We start from the raw sequence: 13,269 nt of genomic DNA, 5'->3' as shown, positions 1-13,269 counted from the left end.
TGCCTTGGCTACTGCTGGGCAGCATGCTGTGGCTGCTGCTGTGCAGCCAGTCTGGGTGATGCAGCAGGGCAGGCAGCGACAGCAGGGGAATGCTCAAGTCAGCAAGAAACGGAGAAAGAAGGGACAGCAGGTCACAACTCCCTTGTTTTTGTGTGGTCGGTGTGGAAGGCCAAACCATACTGCAAATGTCTGCAAGGCAACTGTTCATGCTAATGGCCAAGCATTGCCGGGCTCAGGAAATGGGAAGCAGAGCACGACGGAGAGATGTGCCCAGACACAAGGTTCTCTCCAAGCCCTGAAGCCGATGGAGGTCTGCTTGCAGCCAGCACCTGCGGCTCAGAAGGTGTTGATGTCTGCACCGCAGCAACAGTTGTCATAGATTCTGGCAAAATACACAAGGTTCCCCTGGATGCCTTTGGTCCCTTGGGTGAGGGCATGAGTGCTCTCCTTATGGGGAGATCTAGTGCCACCCTTCAGGGCATCATTGTGCACATGGGACTCATTGATGCAGATTTCATGGGACAGATTTGTGCCATGGTTTTCACATACACCCCCCCTCGCTATCCTGAAAGGGACACGAATTGCTCAACTTGTGCCTTTTAAGTCTTGTGTTCACAGGACAGTTGATCGGTTGCAAGGTGACGGCAGCTTTGGATCCACTGGGCCACCTCAAGTTCACTGGTCGTCTGTCTTGACCTGAAAACGTCCTGAGATGCTGTGTACCCTGTCCATTCCTGGCGCGACGCTGCCAAAGATCCGTCTCCATGGGCTTCTTGACAGCGGCACAGAGGTCACAGTTCTCTCCCTTGCTGCCTGGCCCCCAGAGTGGCACTTGGATCCGGTGGAGATGCCTATCATGGGATTGGGAGGAACAGCGTGTTGCTACATGGGCCAGCAGCCTGTGCTGATTGTGAACCCAGAGGGACAGACAGCCATGATTTGGCATCATGTTACTTCAAGTAGTGCTAACGCCTGGGGGAGGGATGTTCTGTCCACATGGGGGGTGCACATAGGGACAGATTTTTGATGGGGGCCACCACTTCCTTCAGCAGTGAGCAATCCAACCACTAGGTTATGTCTGCAACATAAGCAGAGTCAGTGACCAAATTCAAAGGCACCTGAGAGAACCTCTGAAACGCCATAGCAACGGCTTTCAGCTCAACCAACCGGGCTGAGCCGGACACGTGGCCTTCCAGCACTTGCCATCCAGACTCATCCTTCCAGGTCACAATGGCCTTTCCTGTTTTCCCTGAACTGTCAGTGAAGACAGTGGGTCCCTGCACTGGCACTTGACTATTTTTCGGTTGCAAGGAGAGATTGATTGTCTTTGCCATTTGAAACAATTTGTGACTGGGCAGATGGTAAACAATTTGCCCTAGAAAATTTTGCAGCGCACATTGCAAAGGAACATTGTTGATGAGACACCATTGTAGTAGATAGGGACAGGCGAACGGAAGATCCCGGGATGTGACGGAAAGAAAGACCCTTCCCCCTTCACCTTGCAACACGTTATCTACCACCCCCAGAACATGTAACCACAACTAACCTAGTAGTTTTCCACTCCTGACTAACCCTAGAGACCCTACCAACCCCCCCTGATGTAGCAAAGTCCTCCAAGACTATTTAAACCCATAAGATAATAAAGGCTTTTGACCGTCCACCACACTGGTGTTTGCGTGTGTCGTTAGCCCGAGTAGCCCGGACTAGGCCGGGCTGCCGTGCTGCTTCTTGAAACCAGGTCGCTGTTGCCTCCCCTGAAGGCAACATATCTGGTGCCGAAACCCGGGAAAAATTCGCTCGGGTAGCGGGAGTCGCCTGGACAAGGACAGCGGCCAGAGCGGTCAAACCGTATCTTGGCGCAGGGAGACGTCCCAGGACCCGCGGTCATCATGGATGCCATCACCAGGGTCGTAAGTGCAATTCGTAAGCAATGGGGTATCGAGTGTAAGCTCAAAGACTTTTATCTTGCTATAGCAAGGCTGCTTGAGCTTGGGGCAATTGAACGCCCCGTGGATGTTCTGCATCCGGAAATATGGGAAAAATGCACAGCCACGTTGGCCGAGGACACAAAATCCTCAGGCAGTGGCAAAAGCCTTAAGGCGTGGGGCAAAGTAGAGAAAGCCCTGCACAAAGCAATAGAAGAGCAAGAGACATGGAGCGCGGTGCGTACATGTTTATTGGTTACACCCAAGCTCAGGGTAGGAGCGGGAACGCAAACCGCCCCTGAGGGCGATCCGCCCGGGAGCGGGGATCCGGGAGGGCCTGGCGTGTCAGCCCCCTCCCCGGGCCAGAGCCCAATCCCCGCCGTAGAAACCACCAAGAAATCCGCGGCTTCTCCATCCGTCTCGCCACCGCCGGTCAGCGACCCGTTGCCGGAGGTGCAGCAGCGCGCGGAATGCTTTTGGCAGGGGCTGGTGAGGGAAGCCAGAGACGCAGAAACCGCGGCTTGGGAGGAGATCCTAACCACGCCGCCACCCTACTCCGTTGAAAATGGCGCTGGCAGCCAAGGAGAGGGGCGGGGCGCAGGCGGACTCTGCGCGAAAAGCCGGGAGGCGCGCGGTTTTAGGAATGCATGTACGCGGGAGAAAGAGGAGGAGAGTGGCAGAGGGCACGGAGCCAATCGGCAGCCATGCCTGACGCCGCTGCCATTTAAGGGGGAGACCTCCCCCTGCAGGAGGCAGGGCAAGCCTGGGGGGTGGGAGCGGTGCCACCCCCGCGGGGAGGAGCGAGCTCGGAGCCGGACAAAAAGGCACCGAGCCCCGGAAATGCGCTGGCATCCGACTTCCGACTCGGAGTCCAGCAGCAGCTCCGCCAGCTCGGAAGAGCTGATGGAAGCCGTCTGGGACTCTGAGACGGAGGAAACAGAGCCAACGCGATTTAAGATAAAACCGAGTAAAGCTTTAAGCCGCACCGAAAAGCAACCACAATACGAACAAGCCCAGTTTACCAACTGGGGAGAAATAAAAATAGCCTGTGCTGAATGGTCCCCAGCGGCTGCCATACAAGCCTTCCCAGTGAGGCTCACCGGCCCGGAAGGGAACCAACAAAGGGTATATACCCCGGTAAACCCAAAAGATGTACAGTCAATTGTCAAAGCCATTGCGGAAAAAGGAATCAATTCGGCCATAGTCTCCACCTTAATTGATGGTCTTTTTAGTAATGACGACCTGATTCCCTTTGATATCGAGCGAATAGTTCACATGATACTCGATGGTGCAGGAATGATTGTGTTTAGACAGGAATGGGAGGATAAATGTAAAAAGCTATTAGCCCAAGCATCTGGCGCGAGGCAACCACTACACAGATCAAGTTTATCCAGACTGATAGGAAAGCACGATGATATGATCACGCCTCAGCAACAAGCCACGCAGATGCAGGCTGAGGAGGTCAGGGCGACCACTCGGGCTGCCAGGGAGGCTATTCGTGCAGCCTCTCGAGTCGTGGCCAAGCCGGCGCCGTGGTCCACTGTGAGGCAGGCAGAGAGCGAAAGCTTCACGCAGTTTGTGGATCGCCTGCAGGCAGCGATAGAGTCCTCTACCCTGCCAGGAGAGGCAAAGGGCCCCGTGGTAGCTGACTGCCTGCGCCAGCAGTGCAACTCTGTCACCAAGGATATCTTACGTTCCGTGCCAGCCGGAGCCAGCCTGGCTGACATGATCAGACATGTAGTAAGGGAAGAGCACCTGACACCCATTCAGGCAGCTGTCCACACCCTGACCAGTGCCATGGCATGCTTCAAGTGCGGTGAGGCAGGTCACATCGCGGTGAGCTGTCCCCAGCCGGCCTTGCGGATTCCCTCCGGATAGGCCGCACGGCTGAGTCAGATCCAAACCCAATCTTTCGTATGCTAGAAGCTACCTTTCTAACCCTAAACGAAACCAAACCGAACCTGACTAACTCCTGTTGGCTTTGCTATGATGTTAAACCCCCTTTCTACAAAGGCATTGCTTTAGACACCCCCTTCAGTTACTCCACAGCCAGTGCCCCCCACCAGTGCAGATGGGACACTCCCCGCAGAGGAATCACCCTGAGTCAAATCACAGGACAGGGCAGATGTTTTGGCAATGCAACTTTAGCAAAGCAGAAAGGCAACTTCTGCACTAAAGTTGTCAAGCCCAACAGAAAAACCAATAAGTGGGTGGTCCCATCCGCATCTGGGATGTGGGTTTGCCAGCGATCCGGAGTGACTCCTTGGGTGTTCCTTGCCAAATTTAATGACTCTATCGACTTCTGTGTCCAAGTTCTGATTGTTCCTAGGGTCCTGTACCACTCAGACGAAGAGATGTACCACCTTCTTGAGGAACCTGACAGACTCCACAAAAGAGAAATAATCACAGGTATAACTATCGCAATGCTGCTCAGCCTGGGAGCAGCTGGCACAGCCACGGGTGTCTCAGCCATCGCAACCCAGCAGCACGGACTCTCTCAGCTGCAAATGACCATCGACGAAGACCTGCAGAGGATCAAGAAATCCATCTCCTATCTAGAGAAATCAGTCTCTTCGCTTTCAGAAGTAGTTTTACAAAATAGGCGGGGACTGGACCTCTTGTTCATGCAACAAGGAGGACTGTGTGCAGCCTTGAAAGAGGAATGCTGCTTTTATGCAGATCATATGGGAGTTGTTAAAGACTCCATGGCAGAACTCCGAGATAGACTGGCTCAGAGAAAGAGAGACAGGGAAACCCAACAGAGCTGGTTTGAATCCTGGTTCAATCAATCAGCTTGGCTCACCACTTTAATTTCCGCCCTGGTAGGTCCGCTGGCAATACTGCTTTTAGCTGTTACCATAGGACCATGCCTGCTGAACAAACTGGTCTCGTTTGTTCAGGCCTGTCTAGAACGGGCGAACATTCTGTTCGTAGGCCAGCAACAAATGCTGTAAACCAAAAACTGCGAACACAGTCAGTCACAAAAGCCTTCGAGACTCACCTTACGAAAATTACTCAGGTTTACCAAACCACCTTTTCCTTACCAAGTTACAAGTTCGTACCTCACTCCAGTGCCTATATCTACGACTACCTCATTTTATTTATGAAAAGGAGGGGGGAGATGTAGTAGATAGGGACAGGCGAACGGAAGATCCCGGTATGTGACAGAAAGAAAGACCCTTCCCCCTTCACCCTGCAACACGTTATCTACCACCCCCAGAACATGTAACCACAACTAACCCAGTAGTTTTCCACTCCTGACTAACCCTAGAGACCCTACCAACCCCCCCTGACGTAGCAAAGTCCCCCAAGACTATTTAAACCCATGAGATAAGATAATAAAGGCTTTCGACCATCCACCACACTGGTGTTTGCGTGTGTCGTTAGCCCGAGTAGCCCAGACTAGGCCAGGCTGCCGTGCTGTCTTCTTGCAACCAGGTCGCCGTTGCCTCCCCTGAAGGCAACACACCATTCAAAGGTGTCCCATTCCATCGGAAGAACGATCCTCCCAGGATCGGCTGCCATCAATTGCAAACACCGATAGCGGCATTTGATGATCAGCTGGGCAACCAAATCAATCAGCAAAGACACTGTCTTTTTGGGTTGATGGGGTAAAAAGACCCACTCTAAGATGTGCAAAGGATCAGGCCATTTCTCATCCCACTGGCCAATGATACCCATGGGATGACCGTCTGGAAAGGTAATAAAAACAGTGATATCAATGGAAGGGTCTACTTGGTAAACCTGACGAGGAGACAGAGCCTTTTGAACCTCCTCCAGCGCTTGCCGCGCTTCAGGAGTCAATTTCCGAGGCAAACTCAGGTCTGGGTCCCCCTTTAAAAGTTTGAACAGTGGGGACAGCTGCGTCGTGGTCAGCTCCAGATAGGGACGTAACCAATTGAGGACCCCAAGCAATCTCTGGGCATCATTCAGGGTTGCAATAGTCTCTGTAAATTGCAGCTCCTGATGCTGAATGGTTCACTCCAGAATCTTGACCCCCAAATACTTCCAAGGAGGTTGGCTCTGAACCTTTTCCGGAGCCACTTGCAGTCCATAAGAATGCAAGGCAGAGAACAACTGAGGCCGAACCCTCTGCAGTTCCTCCCGAGTGGGAGCTGCCACTAGAATGTCATCCATGTAATGATAACAATACACGTCAGGGAACTGCTTGCGGACTCCGGACAAGGCCTGGGCCACATACCATTGACAAATGGTCAGACTGTTTTTGCAACCCTGTGTCAGAACTTTCCATTGATATCTCCGTACAGACCGATCATTGTTGACAGAAGGCACAGTAAAAGCAAATTTTGGTCTGTCATCAGGATGCAGAGGGATTGTAAAAAAACAATCCTTCAAATCAACGATCAAGATTTCCCAACCTGCAGGGAGCATGGTAGGCGAGGGCATACCAGGCTGCAATGCCCCCATGCTTTCCATGACTGCATTGACTTTTCGGAGGTCCTGTAACAACCTCCATTTCCCCGACTTTTTCTTGATCACAAAACCGGGAGTGTTCCAGGGACTAGTGGAAGACTCAATGTGTCCCTGGCGAAGCTGATCCTGAACCAACTCATGAAGGGCGACTAATTTCTCAAATGGCAGGGGCCACTGGTTCTCCCAGATGGGTCTGGTCACCAACCACCACAAAGGCAGTGTAGGGTAATCTGCACCCTTCAACACAGTGACCCCGGTCAAAACTCCGTCCCTATGCGCACACCCCAGGCTGCCAGCACATCCCGCCCCCAAAGAGTGACCGGAGCTGCAGTAACATAGGGCCGAACCTTAGCTGTCTGCCCTTCCGCGTTTTTGATCAACACAGCCTGCCGGCTCATAAATGTCTGTGCTGCACCCCCCAAGCCTTCAATGGCCGTTCCCACAGAGTCCAAAGGCCACTTAGGAGGCCACACAGAGGCGGAGATGACTGTCACATCGGCCCCGGTGTCGATCAAACCTTGCAGCTGCATCCGAGACGGGCTGGCACCTGGCAAAACCACGGAGTACACCATCTGTGGACGGTTGGCAGAAATGAGCGCGGACCAGAGGACTTGTGGCGGTCCCGTGGATTCGAAACCACCATCTCCACGCATCTGTTGATCTGCCCTGGGAACACATGACTGGAAAGGCACAAGTTGAGCAATGCGGGTTCCTGCCAGAATAATGACAGGAGGGGAGGGTGTGGAAACCATAGCACAAATCTGGCCCATAAAATCAGAATCCACGACACCCGGGTGCACAAAGACCCCCAAAAGGCTAGTGTTAGACCGCCCCATCAACAATGCACCCAATCCATGACCTAAAGGCCCGAATGCATTCAGAGGGACCCTGTGCACCTCAGTAGAATCTAAGATGACTGCCGCTGCAGTGTGTACATCCACCCCGGCAGAGCCGTGGATGCCTGTGTCGAGTTGACTGGGGCACCCTGCACTGGTGCCGTGCTCTGGGGGATCACTTGTGTCAGCGCGCAGTTCCCCTGTGCGCTCCTGCCCCCGTTTCCTGAGCCTGTCAATCGCTTACCATTAGCATGGTAAGTTGACTTGCATTCCTTCGCAAAATGACCTGGCCTACCACACCTGGAGCATAGAAAATTAGAGTCTGACCCCTTCTTGACTTTTGTCCCCTGTACCTGCTTGCCCTTCTTCTTCTTCCCCTTCTTGTGCCGACCAGTCCCTGAGGACGACAGGCCTGCCCGCAAAGATGCTGCCAGAACAGACATTTTATGGTCCACTGTACCAACCTTGGAACAAGCCTCGACCATGTCTGTCAAGGACGGATCGCCTGGCAATGCATCTATAATTTTCCTACAATCCTCATTTGCGTTGTCCCTTGCCAAAGTTTTGCACAAAACCTGCCTCAAAGTCTCATCCTCAATCTGCTTCTCCAAAGCAGCTGCAAGCCTCTCAACAAATGGCAGGAACAACTCTTTGGCCCCCTGTGCTATCTTTACATATCGTTGCCTGGGAGCAGCTGTCTCCATGGTCTTGAGCAATGCCGCAAAGCCTATCTTCTGGGCCTGCTCAAGTACAATGTGGTGCCAAGTGGCCTGAAAATCAGGATTGGAAAAACTATTGAGTCCCATGAGTGCATCCACCCCCACACGGCACCTAGGGTCCGTTTGAGGATAATGTTGATTCTCAGCTGCAACCCTCTCGGCCATCCTCCTCCAGTTGCTCATAAAAAGATCCATCTGCACAGGTTGGAACAACACAGAGGCCAGATGTTTCATATCACAGGGAGCCAGCAGGTCAGTGTTTATCACTCTGAGGACCTTCATCAATGGGGCATAACCCAGCCCATATTTTGCCACCTTGTCCTGCAAATCCTGTACAACCTTCCAAGCTATAACTTCGTGCTTGTCCTGCTGTCCCGAATTTGGGACAGCCTTGTGTACAGGAAAGGCTTGCAGCTTACGCTGCACTGAAGCATCGTCACCCCCACCCCCTTTTGCTCCCCCTGGGGGGGAGAAAGGAACCAACTGGCCACTAGGCACGGTCTTATCCTCCTTGAGAGGGGGGTTCAAAACCGCACCACCAGGCTTTCCCACCCGCTCTAACAAATCCCAATCACACGCTTCCAAAGCGCTTTGCCTGACCGCATCCCAAAAGCGACGGGGATTTATCGGTCACACAGACACATGACAGGGAGGCAGCGTCCACAGATCTCTCTGGGACGCTCGCCGCCCTCGTCGGTGTCGGCGTCCCGACAGGCGGTCAGGCCCCCGTGATGGAATCGAGATCAAATCATTGCTGTTACTACCTGCCTCCTGTGACAGGGGTGTGGGGGACAGTCCACGATCCACAGGGGAGGGTGGGCTGACAGGAGACACCGAGGCTGGGGAGGCGTCTATCGACTGCGAAGCCGAAGCACTGGGCTGGGCCCCTGAGCCAACAGCTCCCGGACCACGAGGGCTAGCCGCTGGTGACGGGGCGGGGACTGGAACCATCACCGGCCGCCCGGCGGATCCCTCCATCGCAGACGGCAAGACAAAAGGGTCAGCAGGAGCTTGCAACACCGTGGATGTGATGTGCGTTGAAGCTGCGGTCATCGGTGGCAGGAACGGTACTGGCTGCTGGGGTGCAGCAGGCATCACAGGCACTGAAGCACCAGCGGGCGGGGCAAGAGGAAGAGGTGCTGCTGCTGAGACAGCGGGGGGGGGCGGGGGCCAGAGGCACTGCTGGAGCCACCAGAGCGGCGTGCACGGTGAAAGGCAGAACCGCTCCAGCCGCGGATGAGGCGGGGGGGGCACCGGTCCCCATCGCTGGGAGCGCCAGCGCCACAGCAGGCGTGGTGTGGACAGCAGGCACCGCCCCCAGTGCCGGCGTCAGTCCCGGGACAGGGAGGGCCGAAAACGACACCGAAGTGCCCCCTGCAACATGGTGTTGAACCATTGACGCTGGCACCATGAAAGAAATCAAGTCAGTCGCAGCACACGTCGCGCAGCAGGGCATTCCGGGAAGCAGCTGCGCTAGTCCCGCCGGCAGAACCTGAGCCCCCACGGGAAGCGAGGGTTGCACTAGCGAGTGGGCAAAAGGCTGCATCCCTGCCCCCAGCAGCAGCTGAGAGCGAGGCCAACACATCTGTGCAGGCTCCATAGCTGATAACAAAGGAGCCAGAGGGGCCACTGCCCCCACAGCGCCCGGCACCGCGGGCTGCACCACCCCTACCGCCAGCTGCAGACCGGAGAGGGGCCCCAACAAGGGCTGAACCAGCGGAGCCATCTGGTCAACTGACGGACAGAGTCCGGGCTGTTGTGGCGCAGATGAGACAGCCCCCAACAGGCTGTACAAAGGGGGGTGCGCCGAGCCCGAGGGCTGCGACGATGGCACCCCCAGCGCCGTCTGAAAAGCAGGCGCTGGCACTGGCACCGTGCCAAAAGCAGATTGCGCTTGTTCAGCCGGCCGGGGTACAGTCTGCTGTGCAGTCTGCGGCTGATTGGCCAGCACAAAATTCGCAGGCTGAGCATAGCCATGGGGTTGGGGAGCGCTGGGACCAGCAGGAATCCCCGGCGACACGGAAGGCTTGCGGGGCGTTCCACCATGACCCGACACCCCGCTCCACGCCGGGGAGGGATCGGGCATCGCTCGGCCCGTCCGCCTGTCCCTTCTCCCCGAGACACCACTAGATACAGAAGCGGCGTCATCACTCCCGGAGAGAACCCCCTCGGAGTCTGAGCTCCCTGGGGCCCCCTCCCGCAGGGGCACATACACACGCCCCCAGACCGAAAACAGTGCGGACACCTCCGCGTCCCCCTGGTGCATCTGCTGCATGAGGCACCGTCCCATATCGCGCCAGAGCTTTCCATCAAAGGCCTGCCTAATGTCCGCGGAGAATCGTGATCTCGAGCCCAGATTAAGAGCCATATCAGTTCCTCCTCAGAGACCCGAGCCCTCATCTGCGGGATAGAGGCTTGCCAGGTGGACAAAACCGTCCGATCAGCTGCAGATGCCTGATTCCCCATCGCTATGAAATCTCCCGTCAGCGAACGTCCACTTTTAGAGACAAGACAGTCCGCTCCTCCAGGGAGACCCCGTCCTGCACAGTCCCGGCTCTTAGAGGCCGAACCGCAGCCTTCTACAGAAGGTGCAGACTTCGAGAGTTACCTTTCTTAAGAAGGCAAAGGTGTCCGTCCACAGCCACAGGCTGGTGGCGCGGTGCCGCGCCACCGAGACCCACCCGCAAGACGCGAGGTGCAGGTTGCCAGCCCAGGCCGTAGATTCACGAGGGGTCGTCAGACCCTGTACCCCAGAGTGAGGCGTGAGTCCACGTCGGCGGTCACCAGATGTCGCTGTCGAGGCAGGACGGGGATGAGAAGACTCTGATTCAGAAGGCTGTGAGAATGAAAACTCTGATTTATTCAAAATACACTGCTCTTTTATACAGAGCTTCGCAAAGGTTAAATCCATTGGTCCTAAAGTGAAAACAATCTACAACATTGGTTCAGAGTGCCTGACGCACAGTGATAGAACTTAACTATAAACAGTGAGAACAAGAGATATAAAGAATTATTTACATTCTTTCCCAGCTCTTTCCCAGGCTTTTGCCTGGCTAGAAACTCTCAATTTCTTTCTTTGACTGAATCTGAGACCTACAATGGAAAGCATGGGAACATTGCAGGCGGGCATGCCGTCACGTACCATGCTTCCCACAGATTGGCTGATCCTTATCATGGATTTGAAGGATTGGTTTTTTACAATTCCTTTGCATCCTGATGACAGACCAAAATTCGCCTTCTCAGTGCCAGCAATCCACAATGCTGAGCCTGCACAGCGATATCAATGGAAAGTTTGCCTCAGAATGCACAAAGTTTTCCTGCCATATGCCAATGGTATGTGGCCCATGCCTTGTCTGGAGTTCGCAAGCAGTTTCCTGATGCCCATCTTTATCACTATATGGATGACATTTTGGCCCAGGATGAGCTTCTGAGGATACAGCCTCAGTTGCTGGATGCTTTACATTCTCATGGGCTGCAGGTGGCTCCAGAAAAGGTTCAACAACAAACTCCTTGGAAGTATTTGGGGGTCAAAATTTTGGAATTGACAATCCGACACCAGGAGGTGCAATTTGTGCATTCGGTGAAGACACTGAATGATGCCCAGAAATTGGTAGGTGTCATCACTTGGTTACGTCTATATTTGGGACTGACCAACGTACAACTGTCTCCTCTGTTTGATTTGTTAAAGGGGGATTCTGATTTAAAGTCGCCTCTCACATTGACCCCTGAGGCATGTCAGGTGCTGGAGGAGGTTCAGCAAGCTGTTTCTGCTTGCCAGGTTTATCGCATTGATCCTTCCGTTGATGTCACTGTGTTCATTACCACTCCAGAGTCGCATCCCACAGATATCATTGGCCAATGGAGTGACAAATGGTCTGATTCTTTGCACATCCTGGAATGGGTTTTCCTGCCCCATCAGCCGCAGAAGACAGCAACCGCATTGTTTGAGCTAATTGCTTGCTTGATAATTAAATACGGGCAATGGTGCTTGCAACTGATGGGTGCGGATTCTACAAAGATCATTCTCCCGGTACAGTGGGAGGATTTTGACTGGAGCTTTGCACACAGTGTGTCCCTGCAAAGTGCTTTGGAAAACTTTTCAGGGCAGATCACTTATCATCTGCCCATCCACAAGCTACTGCAGGTGGCGAATTTCACATAAATCTCTTTGCAGCCCAAAAATAGTCAGAAGCCAGTGCAAGGACCCACCATCTTCACTGATGGTTCGGGCAAAACAGGAAAGGACATTGTTTGTAGCAGCGTGTAGCTACAGTGACAATCGTGATCCAGGGAGGCCACATGCAGCACATGGCAGGGCTCTGACCTTTCCGAGGCTGCCCTGCTCCGCCATGCCGCCTCTGCCTCATGTCTCCTGCAGGCACAGTGGTATAGATATTCTCAGTTCAGTCAGAGAGAAAAGGAGAGAGATTTCTACCAGGCTAAGCCTGGGAAAAAGTCCAAGAGGAATGTAAACCATTTATTATCTCTCTTTCTGTTCATACTGTTTATAGATATGTTCTACCACCGTGTGCTATTCATAGTGCACCAATGGTGTGAAAGGTTTTCACTTTGAGACCAATCATATTTCACCCTAGCAATCCTGGTTATAAAAGAGGAATGCTAGTTTTTAATAAAGGATCATTCTTTGCCTTCTGAACTTGGAGTAATTTTCATTCCCATCCCTGCCTCAACAGTGACATCTGGTGAGCCCTGACGTGGTACTGCAGCCTAGGCTGAAGACCCAAGACCCTGATGATTGGGTGGGGGGACTCTTCAGCTGAGGGTTGCCTTTTAAGGTGTCTTTTCTTTTTGCAGTAAAAGCACTCAGGGGCACTTAATTGTTTGTCTTTCTTCTGTGAAGGTCCCGTCTTTCTCTGGTGTCGTGGTTTGACACGGAAAAGAATTTTCACGAGAGGAAGAAGGTCAGGCCAATAAGTGGTCAGGGTTGGATATTGGCCTTTGGGCTGACCACTGAAGGCTGGACACGCCTCTGAGAACACAGAGGGGTTAAAAGCAGAACTCCCAGGGGAACTTTGTCTCTTTGGTTCCGGTCAGAGAGCAGTGCAGACTCTCCCCTGCCCAGCCCGTAGCTGGGTGGGGGAGGGGAGCCATGTGGCCCAGGTTGAGGTAGGCCTGTCATGGTTTGACACGGGAAGAGAATTTTTTTTTAGAAGGAAGAGGTCCCTCCAGTCAGGGGTCAGGTTTGGATACTGACACTCGGGGTGACCAATTGAAGGTGGACACGCCTCTGAGAACACAGAGGGGTTAAAAGCGGAATTCCCAGGAGGACTCGTCCTTCTTTGGTTCCGGTCATCGCATGATACGGACCTCCCCCCCCCAGCCCGGGCTGTGTGG

The sequence above is a fragment of the Taeniopygia guttata genome, chromosome W (genome assembly GCF_048771995.1).
Source record: "Taeniopygia guttata chromosome W, bTaeGut7.mat, whole genome shotgun sequence".
In the NCBI taxonomy this organism is placed as follows: Eukaryota; Metazoa; Chordata; class Aves; order Passeriformes; family Estrildidae; genus Taeniopygia; species Taeniopygia guttata.
This window is presented reverse-complemented; position numbering follows the sequence as displayed.